Genomic DNA, 14746 nt, shown 5'->3' on the forward strand with positions numbered 1-14746 from the left:
TAGGGGGCGGGGGCAGCGGCGCAGACCCCACGACCCCCACCCCAGCCTCCAGGTCGCACCCAGAATCGGGTTGCGTTTTGTTGCTGTGTTTCCTCCCGCACCGGGGCATTTTTAATATTTGAACTCGAATGATCTGCGGAATTTCATTTTGGGCACGGGGAGGTTCTCCGCAGTTTTCTCGCTAAAAAGGCATTTTGCTACCTCCGGTGTGAAGGTTGGGAAATGGCAAGTGGGAAGTTGGTAGATCAAATTTGGGGTTTGGCTGTCTTCGTCAGGACTGTTTTTTCTCCCCCACCCCCACCCCCATCTCGAATCTTACGTACGTTGATGGAGTTTGTAATGATTTAAATTGTCTTGCACATGCCTTAAAAAAAAAAAAAAAAAGATGATCCATGAGTCGTTGGGAGGCTTAGTTGCCCCCAGTTTGAGGGCACTCGGGGTGGAAAAGTTAACCAAAAGAGCAGTGGTGAGAGCGAGAAAGCATCGTCTCGAAATCTCACAAAACAGGAGGAGTTTGGGATTCCAAAATGGAATGACACGAAAGGCATGAAATTGTCCCGAAGTCGAAACTCACCCCCCCCCGCCCAGCCCCCCGCCCCGTCTCGAAGGCGAAGACTTCCTTTTTTGCAGTTTTTGAGCAGCGCTTCAAAGCCAACCTGTTTTTGTTATTAAGCCTGTACCGTAAAGAAACCGGAAGGCGAGTACCAGCTGTCTTGCTGCAGTGGTTTTTTAAATGGAGTTGAATGAGATGAGCGAGTGGTAGCGGTGTTGAGGGAGATTGCTGGATCTCCGGATTTAAATGCCCGGCCTCGGACCCACCTAACTGGTCCCTGGCTGCAAGAAAGCTTCAGTATTTGTTGCAGCAGGTTGTAGAGAGGATGATGGAAAAGACAAAAACCAAACCCCAAACGTGGGTCTTGTGAATGCCGCATACGCTGAAACGTGAAATGGAGATCTGGAAGTTCGTGAAATATTTGTTCTTGAGAAACATTTGAATTACTGCCCTGTTTAGAATAGGTTATACCAGATACGATACCCAACTGGAAAAAGGTCCACAAGCGTTGAAAAATGAGTGTCTCCTGTGAACCCTCCAGTTCCGGCTCCTCGGAGGCAGTGGCTGTTGCCGGTTTCTGGAGTATCCTTGGTCTTTGGAATAATTATTTTAAGATTTTTATTTGAAACATAACCCTTGCTGGGTACCCAAGGCAGGAAAATAAGATGAACAGAAGAAAGGGAAAATGTGGCGGGAATATTGTTTTCTTTTCACTGTCTTGAACAAATGTTGATAGCTGTTAGAAAAAGCTTCTGAACTTAGTGCTGATGTTGCCTTATGCACTGACACCCTTAAAGAAGTAACAATCTGTGGGGCTTGAGGATGAGGAACGGCTGCCAGGGTGCATTGTTTGTATGTAAGATGAAGCCTCTGTTTGTAACATGTAAAATGATATTGAACACTATAGCTCCTGTCACTGGAGGTTGCTTCAGGTTCTGCATTTAAATGAGCAGTAATCTAGGTTGCCTGTGATCCTAAATTACAGTGGTATTTTATATATTGATAGAAGTGACTTAATTGTCCAATCAGCATTAAAAAAGAGGCATATGCCAGCTTCTAGTTTATAGAACTACATTTTGAACATGACTGTAGAATAAGTGGGTTGCTATGATGTTTCTAGAGCGGTTGCAGGAAATATTTCTACCATAAAATATTCCTTACCTACAGAGACTTCGAGAATGCAGACACAACCCCAACATAATTAACAGGATTTCTATTTTTGTAAGTTCTAGAATGCTGGTTTTAAATTTACCAACACTACAGTTCATTAAAGAAATTCAGTAATACTAGAGTTTAGACGGTTAGGGATTGCATTAAATAATTTCACTATATTTTGACATTGAGTAAACTGTGCATCCCCTCCCCCCATAAGAGTTATTTTTCATATCAGGGATAGATTCTTAATCCCTGTATAAGAATTATTTCTCTAAATTGCCCCTCACTCCCTAGACAAACAAATTAGAATTCATTCAGTAAGGAGTGTACTGCAGGACCCTGGATCCTTTTTCTGGGAGATGCTAAATAAATAGTTTTTGAAATGGTTACTTACTAAAGCCTTCTTGACTGGTGTTTTGAAATAAACTTCAGGGACATATTAAAGATGAGGGTTTTTTTTTTTTTTTAAATTCTTTTGTGTGTTAACTGATTCTAGAATCTTTTAAAGAGGAGTATGTTTTTTGAGAAGTCTTTAAACAAATAATTTAAAAATAATTCAGACAATAAGGTAAGATATAAACCCAAATTGGTGTTCAAATAAATGGCTTTAGTGTTTCTTTTTCAGTTTTTTAGAATATATAATTTCAAGCCCTGGCCTGAGGATGTAGACTACTTTCAAAAACTTGATTTTTGTAAGTTTAGAATGAGTATAGCCTCCAGTGGCTGTTTGTCTACAATGGAAAGCGACCACAATTTAATGCAGTTGTTACTTTAATGTTACCTAGGACTAGAAGGAGTTGTTGATCATGTTGAAGAGTTTCTCGTGTAGTTTCTCATAGGTTAAACCAGAGAGTACCTGTCCCAGTTTGGTTTGAATTTATTAAATACCCTGTAGTGTAAAATATTCTGTTTTTGTTTTTTCATTATCGAGGGTTTAAAGCTCTGGGAGCAGAAAATTAGTATTGGAAACGTATCTTAACTTTTCTTCTTTCTCATAGTTCAACAGATTAAAGAAATAGGTAACTGCATGTTAGTTTAGATCCACAGGGATAGTATGGAGATTGAATGCTGCAGTAAAATGTAGGCATTTTCTTCCATTTTATTGAGTGCTTTTTGGGGGTGGGGGAGGGGATCACAAAATGAACATTTCTCAGTAAAAGTGGAGGAGGGGCTGTATTGTAATGAGGCTTATTCCTTCTTTTTGTTAGTGTTTGCTGCGTAAATTCATTTAGCCCATTGGTTTTCTGATAGAGTTTCTGGGAGATTATTTTGGGTTAAAGGGTGCAGTTTATCCAGAGTCTAACCTTATTTCCACTCCTAACAAATGACGGAATTGACTTGAATTTAATCGCCGTTCCCTTTCCTACCTTCTGGTGGGGAGTTAAATGAACAGGAAAATGGCCAGAAGATACACAGCAGGAGTTGAAAGGAAGACCTGCACTGTCTAGGAGGCTGATTTATCCACAAACTGGATAATCTTCTTAGACTACATACTGCCAGTTCCCAACTTTGTCAGCATTAACTCAGTTTGGTAGGTTCTGCTGGCCTAGGTCAATTTACAGGGGGGGGCAGTAATAAAGGTTTATTTAACTGTAATAAATTTTGTGGCCTAGAGGCAAAGGAAAGAAGTCTGACCTATCTGGCAAATGGGCTTTACCTATTTCAAAGAATATTTTAAGAGCAAATGTACTAGTCTTTTCTGTTAGTATTCCTATCTTTCATTATGAACGTCTGTGTCCTATTTTTTCTTTTCCATTGATATTTTTTACCGATATGTTCGGGGAAAGAGTGACTTTTTTTTTTTTTTTTTTTGAGTGTAAAAAAATTTTTTTTTGTATGCTGTCCACCTATGAAGGTATTCTTCTGAAATGTTTAATTTCTTTGATTGGAGGTTAAGAGTGAGGGTTCTGAAGTTTCAGTTTTTGGAAACTAGGCTGATTAGATTACTAAATTTAACTCTTTATCATCCATGTAAGGATGAAAAGGGAATATTGGCATGGGTACCACATAGTAATGGATAATCTACTGCTCCCTGGGGCTTTGCTTTTGGTAGCTATAGCAGCTGAGTGGGAGTAGTAGATGGATAGATGGGAAAAGACTGCAGAACTCAGCATAATCCTCAATTAGGATAAGCCTCATGGTTAATTGAATGTTGAGTGCACAGGTTAAATCCCATTATAACAAACTCCAGGGGACTAGCTAAATTATTTTGTTGTACTGGGATTGAACTTTTTTGAATATTGTTTGAAATAAATTAGTCTTTTTGTTTTTGTTAGAGGTGTTAGAAAAATTTTTATGTATTGTAACAATTTGAGAAGTTGTTACTCATGAACCAATGTGTCCAAGGTTTAATTTTAATGCTTTTGCCTTTAAAAAGGAAATAACTCATGTTGAACGGGGCATATACTTTATCCCCCCCCCCCCCCGCCCCCCCATGCTCCCACATCTAGGTCTGTGTCTAGAGTAGCTCCATTGGTTTATTTCAACAACCAAATACATTTATATGTACTGCTGCCACCATTAAAGTGTGGTCAGAGGAAATGGGAAATTCCCCATGTTTCCAGGTGACTGCTGCTGGTAATTTTTTCTTCCCTTGATAACTTTTTAAAATAAATGAATATACTTCACTCTTGTGAACTTTACTTTTTTGGTAATAATTAAGGTAGCCCTTTTCCACTGATCCCAGTGTAGTTGGTGACAGAGATCTATATGGTTTAAAAAAAAAAGTGATGGTAGTATTGTAGTTATAAATGTGGAATTTTTCAGAAACAGGATTAGTATACATATGAGAAAAATTAGTATTATGCTTGGCCAGAAATACACTTTTTTTTTTTTTTTTTTTTTCCTGTCTTGTATTTTCAGATCGGTGTTTGAGAAACTTCAGGTGTTTATATCCCACCTTCATATCTAAGGCTAGCGTTTTTAGTTTGCTTAGAGAGTGTTGATTGGGTGCAGCAAGACATTTTTGAAGTCATTCTTTTAAATAGATGTTCCATGAAGGAGGGAAAATCTGAAAGAGGGAATTTCAAAGCAACCCAAGCAGTGTTTTGAAAGTTCTCGAGTCAAGAATAATGACTGGCCAGTAGGCAGGAAGCCTGCAGTTGTATTGTGGTATTGTGCCTCCAGCTGACGCATTTGAGAACTTGAGTACAAAAGAGGAGAAAGCGTGGGGAGGGGAAGAAAGAGTTTTAACAACAACAAAAAGAGGGGGGTGGGGGAGACTTTTAGAGTAAATACTCTCTACTTTTCTGTTTAAGTGAAATCTAAACCAAATTATTTTTACTTTGAGAGGAAATGTTTGTTTATCATAATCTAAATGGCCTAAACTGACATTTTTATACATGAGAGTTAGTTGTTACTGGTGGAAAGAGCAGCATGATCATACACTCAGTTTTAAAACAACTTGAATAAAAAAAAAATCTCGGGGAATCTGGCTGATTCAGTGGGAAGAGCATGCTTGATCTCCAGTTCATGAGTTCGAGGCCCACGTTGGGTGTGGAGATGACTAAAAAATAAATAAACCTGAAAAAAATCTACACACGAAAACTTTTGGATAGTCCCCCCTTTTGTTACCTAATCAGTATCATTTGTTGGCCTGTTACTTTGAAAATGATACTTGTGAAGAAGAGTTGAGAACAGTTTGCAAGCTAGTATTGTAAGCTTCATGCAAATCAATCTCAAGACATTCCTTAAAATTTATAAAACAAAGGGGGTGGAATATGTGATCTCCAAAGTTCATTATATTGGAGAATTCTATAAACTTAAAGCATTGTATAGATATGTAGAATGGTCTTATATTTAAATTTTGTTGGTCAAACATTAAATGGGTTAAGCTCTTTGTATCAGATAATGGTAACCTTTCAGTGCTGACTCATGAGTTGGGCGATGGGATGATTTTTGAGCTCCTGACTTCATAGTGGGTGCTACAAGCTGCAAAGTGCGCGCTTGCACATATGTGTCTGGGGAAGGGGGAGGGGGAGGGGGAGGGGGAGGGGGAGAGAATTTTCAACCCCCTCCTTCTCTTGTAAGAAAACGAAGTCATATTTTTCTTTACTCTCAGTAAAGCTGTCATCAGTGGAATGGATTATTGAATTTAAGTCACTCTGTAGAGTAGCTATATCAGCTTGATTTTGTTTCCAGATTGAAATTTGGCAACTTTATTTGAAAATGTTTTAAGGATTACACAGTATTCTTTTCACCAGATTGTGTCTTTAGTCTAAACACCCTCTGCTCCATCCAAGCTCATCTCTTTTCCTCTTTTACCTGTCTGGTGGTGGTTGTGTTTTTATAAGACTTTCATCCCAGTGAACACAGTTGGCCCCATTGCTGTCAGAGCAAGTCCTTGGCTGCATCCAGGAAAATCTAACTTCGCCAGTGAGAAAAATAACTCCACACATACGTTGCATCCATTGGAGTGCCAGTTGTGTATTCTTCATATACTAAGACGGGACTATCACTGTATTAAGATTTAAGAATAATCTCACCAGGCATCAGTACAGTGAGGTCAGGAAGCTACTTTCAAAGCGCACAGCCACATCTAGTCTCATTTAAGTAAATTTCCCAGACCACCACAACTGAAAATACAGTTCTAGAATATGGTAGAAGCCTTAGGTGTAGGGAAACCAAGTTAGGTGAACCTGGAATTGTGAACTTGTCCGATAAACTCCACTTTTCTGTTTCTTTGTTTAAAGTATGAAATACCTCCCACATGTTAATTCTTTTTTTAAGTTTTATTAATTTTGAGGGAGAGTGTGAGTGCGTGCACGAGTGGGGGAGGGGCAGAGAGAGGAAGAGAGAATCCTCAGAGATTGGGGTGGGGGGAGGGGGAGATCATGACCTGAGCCCTGAGCCAAAATCAAGAGATGCTTAACTGACTGAGCCACCCAGGCACGCCTCCCCCATGTTACTTTTTAAACTGACTTTTCGTACCAGCATTCAGCATTCTGTTAGCTATGAGGCCCCGAGCTTTAATCATCTTTAATTTGCTACTGTTTGGCGGTTGCCCACTCCCCCATACACACATACTTAACCAGTGTTTATTAAGCTTGTAGTGTTGAAGGCGCTGTGAGAGTTAATAAGGTTTTGACCTCCAAGTGCACACAATCAATCAGGTATTCACATCACTTCAGTATGAGGCAATTTATTTTGCTTATAAAGATCAAGAAGAAGTTCAGAGGAGGAAAGGACTACTTCTGACCAGGTGATGAGAATGCAAGACTTTGAAGAAGGAGTGAGATTTTAATATGGAGACAACAGTTTCTGTTGGTGAGAAATCATTAGCAAGAGCTCAGAGGTAAGGCATTTTAAGACTTGGTCATTTAAATACTCAAATGTTAGTGGATTTGAGTAAACTGGTTTTGTTTTTGCAGAATCCTATTGATACATTTCTCTTAAATATATTTTCATTACAATTTCTAAAAGTCTAGTTCAGGCCCTTTATTTCTAGATATTTGTAATAGTTTTCAAAGTAGTCCCCATTCTTTCCCTAAGTCCTCTCTGTACTTCTTAAACATCATTTTGATTACATTTTTTGCTTAAAAATTTGCAAAGTACAATCGAAATTCCTTAACCTAATATTCAGTTTTTAATCATCGTCTTTTTAAAATCAATCTTTCCCATTTTTGTTGCCTCTTGAGTCACGCTGCTGCTTTCTGACTCTTCTCCCTTGCTATCTAACCTAGTCATTAAAGTCTAGTTCAGATCCTGTCTCATTTAAGTAAATTTCCCAGACCACCACAACTGAAAATACAGTTCTTATTTTCTGATATGAATCTTAATTATCTCTTCACATGCAAAGGAGTCTGCATTTATTGATTGGTAGGGCAGATTCAATCAGATGGTTTATTTTTGAAGTGGGCACCTTTTTTTTTTTTTTTTTTTTTTTGATAAGCTTCTAAAGTCATCCATTATTTTTTCGATTATATTCATTTTAGGTGTCCCCTCCCCCAGTGCTTGGCATTTGGATATGAAAGTTTCTAAAGTTCTAACTCTCAGGTCAGCTTTTCTTTTTTTTTTTTTTAATTTTTTTTTTAATTTTTTTTTTTTTTAACGTTTATTTATTTTTAAGACAGAGAGAGAGCATGAACAGGGGAGGGGCAGAGAGAGAGGGAGACACAGAATCGGAAGCAGGCTCCAGGCTCTGAGCCATCAGCCCAGAGCCCGACGCGGGGCTCGAACTCCCGGATCGTGAGATCGTGACCTGAGCTGAAGTCGGACGCTTAACCGACTGAGCCACCCAGGCGCCCCCAGGTCAGCTTTTCTATCTGGAAATTGAGATAAAATTAGAGTCTTAGTCCTAAGGACCTATGTCTTCCTTACAGAGTTGTCCCAGATTAATCCTGTCTGGGCCTTAGGATTCATACTTCCCAGATGTCCTAAGACTGGACCGTCCTTCTGTGAGTTGTTCAAATGTTTTTATTCAGTACCACGGTTCTTCAAAGAATTATGCTAAGCATTGTAGGCATTAAAATCCCTTTGTGATCTAGGAGTTTATAATCTAGTTGAGAAATAAGGATAACTGAAAAAACATAGTTGCAACAACATAAATAAGTGGCTCAGAAGTTCAGAGGAAGAAAAGGTCATTTTCAACTAGAATTGTTAGGGAAAACTTCTTGGAGGAGATGGAGTAGATCTAAACGGAATTAATTGCTGTTTCTGATCTCTCTTTCCCACATCTTTTAATATGTAGTGCTTAGTACAATAAAAAAATTGTGTGTATATATATATATATATATACACATTATTTTAAACTAAAAAGGCATAAACATGGTAGAGTTTAAACATTACAAAAAGGGGTGTGTGTGTGTGTGTGTGTGTGTGTGTGTGTGTATACACACATATCTTGAAAAAGTAAGGATCATGGTCCCCCAGGTCTTTGGTTTTTGTAGCTACTCTCCTTCCCAAAGGCAACTGCTATTAGACGATATTCTGTGCAGATAGTTATAGATGTCTCTCCATTGTGTGTGTGTGTGTGTGTGTGTGTGTGTGTGTGTGTGTGTGTGTGTATTTATTTATTTTTGAGACAGAGACAGAGAGAGAGAGAGAGAGAGAGAGAGAGAGAGAGAGAAACAGTGTGAGCAGGGGAGGGGCAGAGAGAGAAAGATACAGAATCTGAAGCAGGCCCCAGGCTCTGAGCTGTCAGCACAGAGCCTGATGTGGGGCTCAAACCCAGGAACTGAGACACCCCTTTTTTTTTTTTAAAGTAATCTCTACTCCCAATGTGGGGTTCTAACTCATGACCCTGAGATCTAGAGTCACATGCTGCACTGACTGAGTCAGCCAGGTGCACTTCTTATTTATCTTTCTTTTTGGTATTTATCTATCTATCTGTCTGTGTGTGTATGTATGTATGTATTTAATTAAAAGTAGGCTCCGCATACAACATGGGGCTTGAACTCACCAGCCTGAGATCGAGTCGCATGCTCAACCAACTGAGCCAGCCAGGTTTCCCCTCTTATTTATCTTTTAAAAACTTATCCCATCCCAAGTTGCTTGACTGCTTGAAGGCATGAAATCTATTGTTCATTGTCTAAGATTATGAAACTAAACTCCTTCCCATGGAGTTCCCAAAGCCTTTCATAATCTGATTCTAATCTACATTTCCAGCATCATCTTATTTCTGTGTGTCTTATACTTTAGCTGCTATTAAGTTTCTCTTGTTCTGCCTTCCCTGGTCTTACCCTACTAAAAATTATCTCTCCTGTGTTCTGATTCATATTCTTAGGTATAAAAGCTAAAAGCTAGCATTTATCCAAGCTAATATGCCTGGACAGTTTTGGGTGTTTAATGTCCATTATCTCATTCAACTGTCTTTTGTACTGCAGAGCTCTTTTTTTCCCTTCCACTGAAGTCTTATACAAAACCCTATTCGAAATAGAAAATGCGATTTTATTAAAACTTATTTTCTAAGTTGAAATTTAAACTGTTTGCTGGTTGTAAAGGCAGTGAAAATGAAATTGCTGTGATGAATATAAAATTTGAAATTGGGTTCTTAACAACTATTATGGATCCAAATCCATCTCTGCTTCTAGTTTATTTCTGTATTATGAAAATCCCAACTCATACAGAGATATAGTTGTAAATGGTGTCAGTTCAAAAATATTTTTTGATATATGTAACAGGTGCACATGGGACAAATTCAAAAGGGACCAGAGGGTATGTATACAGTGCAAAGTAAGGCATCCTTCTTCAGGCGTTTCCCAGCCACCTCCCTAGCCCCTGCTCAGAGTTCTTGTTAACTGTAGAGTCATTGTTAACTCTAGATACATACATAAATGCATATGCTTAAAAGCTTTTAAGTTTAGTGAATTTCTCCTACATTTTTGGGTAAAGTATAATAAAGTGTAGCATACATTCAGGAAAATGCAGAAGTACAGGCCTATAAATTTTCATAAAACAAACACACTTCTGTAATTGGCACTCAGGAGCCCTCTTCTGGATCGTGTATATTTTTTAAATGATCTTGGGGAGAGGTTTCAGGTCTGTATTTATAACTACTAAGTTCTTTCTAATGGTTACACAGCATTCCGCTGTGCAGTGGATATATCATAATTTATCCAGTTTTATATTATTACAAACAGCTGTAAGTGAATATCCTCATACGTATTTCTTTGTCCCATGTTTTGTTGTAAAGCATATAAAAATTTCTGGCAGTAGAATGCTAGAGTATTAGAGGGTGTGACTTTAAGTTTTACAGGTATTGCAAGTGGCTTCCTGTTGTAGAGGTTGTAGCAAGTGCTGTATGGAAGTGCTTGTTTTCCCTATCTCGTGTGTTTCCTTTAATGCTTTTCTGCTCTCCTTTTCTTTTACAACAAAAATCAAATGTGAAAATTAAAAAAATGTAAAATAGAAAAATGTCAGGATATCAAACTGTTAGCATAGTTTAATGAGGTGGTAAACTACAATATGTTGTAACTATATATTCTGTTTAATGTGTTTAAAGATGTTTGAAATGTAAATGTACCTATTTAACATTTGTGGGTGTGTGTTACAATTTTCTATAAATTAAAAAAAATTTTTTTTAATGTTTATTTATTATTGAGAGAGAGAGAGAGAAAGAGACAGAGAGTGTGAGCAGGGGAGAAGCAGAGAGAGAGGGAGACCCAGAATGTGAAGCAGGCTCTAGGCTCTGAGCTGTCAGCACAGAGCCTGACGTGGGGCTCAAACTTGTGAACTGTGAGATCGTGACCTGAGCCGTGACCTGAGCCGAAGTCAGACGCTTAACTGACTGAGCCACCCAGGTACTCTGTTTTGTTTTGTTAAAATTTTTTAGTGTGTGTTTGTTTTTGAGAGAGAGAGAGAGAGAGAGAGAGAGAGAGAGAGAGAGAGAGGAAGGGGGAGGGGCAGAGAGAAAGGGAGACCCAGAATGCGAAGCAGACTCTAGGCTCTGAGCTGTCAGCACAGAGCTTGACATGGGGCTCGAATTCACAGATTATGAATTCATGACCTGAGCCTAAATCTGACATTTAACCGACTGAGCTACCCAGGCGCCTCTGGGTATGTTTTTTTTTTTTTTTTTAATTTGTAGAAATCTATTTTGAGGTATAATTTACTTACACTAAAATTGAACCATTTTAAGCGTGTTGTTTGTTTTGACACATGTAAACTGTTGTGTTACTACCAACCACAATCAAGGTACAGAACATTTCCATCACCCTAGAAAGTAGTATCTTGCCCATTTGTATTTAGTCCTTTTCTAGCTTTTGGAGTATTCAGTGAACCATTGTTTGGCCTTCTGTCACTATAGGTTACTTTTTTCTTTTTTTACCTTTATTGAGGTATAATTGGCATTCAGTTAATTACATATGTTTAAAGTGTATAATTTGAGTTTTGACCTAGAGGTCTACCTGTGAATCTGTTACCACAGTTACAGTAATGGAAATATCTGTTAGCTTTAGTGGACATATCCTTGTATCTCTTTATAATCTATCCCTTCCCATCTTCAGGTGATTGCTGATCAGCCTTAAGTCATTGAAGATTAGTTTACCTTTTTGGGAATTTATATAAATGGAATTCTTTGCTGCGTACTTTTTTTCCCCCTTTCGTTGTCAGATGATCCTTTACTGAAATATTTCCCTTTGTAGTTTTTTTTTTTTTTTAAAGTTTATTTATTTATTTTGAGAGAGAGAGAAAGAGTGCATGCCTGTAAGTGGGTGGGGTGCAGAGAGGGACGGAGGGAGAGAATTCCAAGCAGGCTCTGTGCTGACGGCACTTGGGGCTCCATCCCAGGAACTATGAGATTGTGACCTGAGCCGAAATCAAGAGTCAGACGCCCAACTGACTGAGCCACCTGGATGCCCCTTCCTTTGTAGTTCTTAACTAGCTGGGCATTCCACTGCTCCACTATTGATGTCATCTATGATGCCATGAGGGTGGTGGCCATTAACATTGCAGCCCATAGACTGGGTTAGTCCCCAGGATCTCTTTAATGGTTCTAGGGAGTTTCTGTGGCTAAAGATCTGTGCCTCATCTGTCAGGCAGTGTTGATAGTCTCATCAAAAGTGATTCCTGCTGTGCTTAACAGGGAATAGGCCACTCACTGTTTTTCTACTTTTTTCTGTCTCTTGGCAATCCCTTGAGGGGTTTGATAGTCAGGGAAGGGGCGGAAGGTACCATTTCATTCTGGGCCTGAATGGTCAGTTTCACCTAATCCTCATACCTTTCCAGTCACCATTTGTTTTTGTGGTGTCATTACCAGCCTTTTTTGGGAGATGGGTCCAGAGGACTGATCTTGATCTCTCCGTTCAGACGAGGCACTGACTTCCTCACTGGTACACCACAGGTATATGAATTTGATCTCATTAGGGTTGAACTTAGGCGACATGATGGAGGTGGCTGATGAACCTGGGTTTGGGATGACAGAAAACAGTTGCACCTTTGTGGCATCTGAGCGGAAAGTCAAAAGTACCATGTACTTTTTTTCAAGGGGAACTGGTTTCTTTCACTTAGTACTGTATAGTTATTTTGAGATTCGTGCATGTTGTTACATATATCAGTATATTTTTTAAAGGTTTTATTTTTAAGTGGTCTCTACACCCAACGTGGGGCTCAAATTTAGAGCCCTGAGATCAAGAGTTTTGTGCTCTACCGACTGAGTCAGCCAGCTAGCCCTCATATTATCAGTAGTTCTATTTTTTATTGCTTAGTACTATTGCCTTGCATTAGGTGTATCTCAGTTTATTTATTTATTCATCTGTTGATGAACATTTGGGTTATGTTCAGTTTTTGGTTATTAAAAATAGAGCTTCTATGACATTTTGTTTGCAAGGATTTGTGAGGACATACATAGGCTTTTATTTCTCTTGTAAATATGTAGGAATGGAATGGCTGAGTTATATACTAAGTGTATTTTTAACCTTTAAACTTTTTTAAAAAATGTTTTTGTAAAATTTATTTTTGACAGAGTCAAAGAGAGAGGGGTGATAGGATCTGAAGCAGGCTCTGTGCTAACATCAGAGAGCCTGATTTGGGGCTCAAACTCACGAACCATGAGATCATGACCTGAACTGAAGTTGGACACTTAACTGGCTGAGCCACCCATGCATCCATCCCAATGCTTCAGAATTTTAAGAAACTGCCACTTGTTTCTCAAGCAGTTGTACCATCTTACATTTCTTCTAGCAGCGTATGATAGTTTTGGTTATTCTGCAGTCTCATCGACACTTGGTATGGTCAGTCTTTTTATTTTGTAAGCTTTAAAAAATTTTTAAATTTTATTTATTAAAATTTTTTAAGTTGTATTTATTTTATTAAAAAAAATTTTTTTTAATGTTTATTTATTTTTGAGACACAGAGAGACACAGCATGAGCAGGGAAGGGGCAGAGAGAGAGGGAGACACAGAATGTGAAGCAGGCTCCAGGCTCCGAGCTGTCAGCACAGAGCCCGACGCGGGGCTCGAACTCACGAACTGAGATCATGACCTGAGCCGAAGTCGGATGCTTAACCGACTGAGCCACCCAGGCGCCCCTCGTTGTATTTATTTTAGAGAGACAGAGAGCACACATGAGCGGGGGAGAGGGGCAAAGGGAGAGAGAGAGAATCCCAGGCAGGCTCCACGCTCAGTACTGAGCCCGACCTCACAACCCTGGGATCATGACCCAAGATTTTCAACAAAGGTGAAAAATCAAGAGCCGGGCGCTCAACTAACTGAACCACCCAGGTGCCCCTGATTTTTTTATTTTTATTTTTAAGTAATCTCTACACCCAACATGGGACTCCAAGTCACAACCCCGAGATCAGGAGTCTCCTGCTGTACCTACCGAGCCAGCCAGGTACCCCAATATGGTCAGTCTTTTTAATGTTAGCCATTCTAGTGGGTATATTAGTGGTATCTCATTGTGGCTTCAATGTGAGTTTCCTTAATGACTCATGATGTTGAGCATATTTTCATGTACTTATTTAGGTGAAGTATCTGTTCATATTTTTTGCCCATTTTTAAGTTGAGTTATCATACGGAGGTGTAAGAGTTCTTTAGATACAGATCTTTTTTGGATATATGTTTTAGAAATGTTTAACTTGAGACTGGTCTGCTGTTTCATTTTCGTAACTGTTTTTGGAAGAGCAAAAGTTTTTAATGTTATTGGAATTCAACTTACTGATTTTTTTTTTTTTTTTTAATGTGTGTGTTTTCTTTTATAGTCGATACCTCTCTGTTGCATTTAAGAAATCCTAGCCCAGCCGAAGGTCATTCAGATTTTTTTCATACGCTTTCTAGAAGTTTTAAAGATTAAAAATTTTGTTTAAAATGTTTATTTTTGAGAGAGAGAGAAAGAGAGATGAGAGACACAGAGTGTGAGTGGGGGAAGGGCAGAGAGAGAGAGAGGGAGACACAGAATCTGAAGCAGGCTCCAGGGTCTCAGCTGTCAGCATAGAGCCCAGGGCTCGAACCGACAAACCACGAGATCATGACCTGAGCTGAAGTTGGATGCTTAACCGACTGAGCTACTCAGGCACCCCTTAAAGATTTTTTAAAATGTTTATTTGTTTATTTTATTTTTTAAAATATTTATTTATTTTTGAGAGACAAATACACAGTGGGG

At 38.8% G+C, this 14746-nt stretch overlaps 1 protein-coding gene and 1 long non-coding RNA gene across 14 annotated transcripts in view; one reads left to right on the forward strand and one right to left on the reverse strand.

The window, feature by feature from the left end:
* Window positions 1–14746, reverse strand: part of LOC144615867 (uncharacterized) — a 742065-nt gene that overhangs the window by 650844 nt on the left and 76475 nt on the right. The window lies entirely within an intron of this gene.
* Window positions 1–14746, forward strand: part of NCOA3 (nuclear receptor coactivator 3) — a 139491-nt gene that overhangs the window by 603 nt on the left and 124142 nt on the right. Inside the window, exon 1 of one of the 13 annotated variants that reach the window (XM_078444007.2) lies at window positions 7813–8103. The exons of the other annotated variants lie outside the window; for them this stretch is intronic. The gene's annotated coding sequence lies outside the window, so the exon portion shown is untranslated. Of the gene's footprint in view, window positions 1–7812; window positions 8104–14746 lie in introns of those variants that run through there. 13 annotated transcript variants of the gene reach the window in all.

The sequence above is a fragment of the Panthera onca genome, chromosome A3 (assembly GCF_046562875.1).
Source record: "Panthera onca isolate mPanOnc1 chromosome A3, mPanOnc1 haplotype 2, whole genome shotgun sequence".
NCBI lineage: Eukaryota > Metazoa > Chordata > Mammalia > Carnivora > Felidae > Panthera > Panthera onca.